This window comes from Arachis hypogaea, chromosome 10 (assembly GCF_003086295.3).
Source record: "Arachis hypogaea cultivar Tifrunner chromosome 10, arahy.Tifrunner.gnm2.J5K5, whole genome shotgun sequence".
NCBI classification, from domain to species: Eukaryota; Viridiplantae; Streptophyta; class Magnoliopsida; order Fabales; family Fabaceae; genus Arachis; species Arachis hypogaea.
The window spans coordinates 66,727,074-66,729,372 of NC_092045.1; the positions used below are offsets into that span (position 1 = coordinate 66,727,074).

At 42.3% G+C, this 2,299-nt stretch overlaps 1 non-coding gene across 1 annotated transcript; it reads left to right on the plus strand.

Annotated features, from left to right (window-relative positions):
* Positions 1-1,969: 1,969 nt before the first annotated feature.
* Positions 1,970-2,077, plus strand: LOC112719326 (small nucleolar RNA R71). The gene has a single exon (XR_003161631.1). It is a non-coding gene; the product is annotated as a small nucleolar RNA R71 (small nucleolar RNA).
* Positions 2,078-2,299: the final 222 nt, after the last annotated feature.

Consider the following 2,299-nt stretch of genomic DNA (forward strand, 5'->3'; position numbering starts at 1 on the left):
ACCCCTTTCTGGCGTTAAACGCCTAGAATGGTGCTAGACTGGGCGTTAAATGCCCATCTGCTAGCCTTACTGGCGTTTAAACGCCAGCAAGATCTTCCTCCAGGGTGTGCTGTTTTTCTTTCTATTTTTGCTTTTTCAATTGATTTTGTGACTTCTCATGATCATCAACATACAGAAAACATAAAATAACAAAGGAAAATAGATAAAATATAACATTGGGTTGCCTCCCAACAAGCACTTCTTTAATGTCAGTAGCTTGACAGTGGGCTCTCATAGAGCCTCAGAGATGCTCAGAGCAATGTTGGAACCTCCCAACACCAAACTTAGAGTTTGAATGTGGGGGTTCAACACCATACTTAGAATTTGGTTGTGGCCTCCCAACACCAAACTTAGAGTTTGACTGTGGGGGCTCTGTTTGACTCTGTTTCGAGAGAAGCTCTTCATGCTTCCTCTCCATGGTGACAGAGGGATATCCTTGAGCCTTAAACACTAAGGATTCTTCATTCACTTGAATGATCAATTCTCCTCTGTCCACATCAATCACAGCCTTTGCTGTGGCTAGGAAGGGTCTGCCAAGGATGATGGATTCATCCATGCACTTCCCAGTCTCTAGGACTATGAAATCAGCAGGGATATAATGGTCTTCAACTTTTACCAAAACATCCTCTACAAGTCCATAAGCTTGTTTTCTTGAATTGTCTGCCATCTCTAGTGAGATTTTTACAGCTTGCACCTCAAAGATCCCTAGCCTCTCCATTACAGAGAGAGGCATGAGGTTTACACTTGACCCTAAGTCACACAAGGCCTTCTTGAAGGTCATGGTGCCTATGGCACAAGGTATTGAGAACTTCCCAGGATCTTGTCCCTTTTGAGGTAATTTCTGCCTAGACAAGTCATCCAGTTCTTTGGTGAGCAAAGGGGGTTCATCCTCCCAAGTCTCATTGCCAAATAACTTGTCATTTAGCTTCATGATTGCCCCAAGGTATTTAGCAACTTGCTCTTCAGTGACATACTCATCCTCTTCAGAGGAAGAATACTCATCAGAGCTCATGAATGGCAGAAGTAAATCCAATGGGATCTCTATGGTCTCAGTGGGAGCCTCAGATTCCCATGGTTCCTCATTAGGGAACTCATTAGAGGCTAGTGGACGTCCATTGAGGTCTTCCTCAGTGGCATTCACTACCTCTCCCTCCTCTCCAAATTCGGCCATGTTGATGGCTTTGCACTCTCCTTTTGGATTTTCTTCTGTATTGCTTGGAAGAGTACTAGGAGGGAGTTCATTAATTTTCTTGCTCAGCTGACCCACTTGTGCCTCCAAGTTTCTAATAGAGGACCTTGTTTCAGTCATGAAACCTTGAGTGGTTTTGATTAGATCAGAGACCATGGTTGCTAAGTCAGAGTGGTTCTGCTTAGAACTCTCTGTCTGTTGCTGAGAAGATGATGGAAAAGGCTTGCTATTGCTAAACCTGTTTCTTCCACCATTATTATTGTTGAAACCTTGTTGAGGTCTCTGTTGATCCTTCCATGAGAGATTTGGATGATTTCTCCATGAAGGATTATAGGTGTTTCCATAGGGTTCTCCCATGTAATTCACCTCTTCCATTGAAGGGTTCTCAGGATCATAAGCTTCTTCTTCAGATGAAGCTTCCTTAGTACTGCCTGGTGCATTTTGCATTCCAAATAGACTTTGAGCAATCAAATTGACTTGCTGAGTCAATATCTTGTTCTGAGCCAATATGGCATTCAGAGTATCAATCTCAAGAACTCATTTCTTCTGATTAGTCCCATTGTTCACAGGATTCCTTTCAGAAGTGTACATGAATTGGTTATTTGCAACCATTTCAATTAGTTCTTGAGCTTCTGTAGGCGTATTCTTCAGATGAAGAGATCCTCTAGCAGAGCTATCCAAAGACATCTTGGACAGTTCAGACAGACCATCATAGAAAATACATATGATGCTCCATTCAGAAAGCATATTAGAGGGACACTTTCTGATTAATTGTTTGTATCTTTCCCAAGCTTCATAGAGGGATTCTCCTTCCTTCTGTCTAAAGGTTTGGACTTCCACTCTAAGCTTACTCAATTTTTGAGGTGGAAAGAACTTTGCCAAGAAGGCATTGACTAGCTTTTCCCAAGAGTTCAGGCTTTCTTTATGTTGTGAGTCCAACCATATTCTAGCTCTGTCTCTTACAGCAAAAGGGAATAGCATAAGTCTGTAGACCTCAGGGTCAACCCCATTAGTCTTGACAGTGTCACAGATTTGCAAGAACTCAGCTAAAAACTGATGAGGATCTTCCAA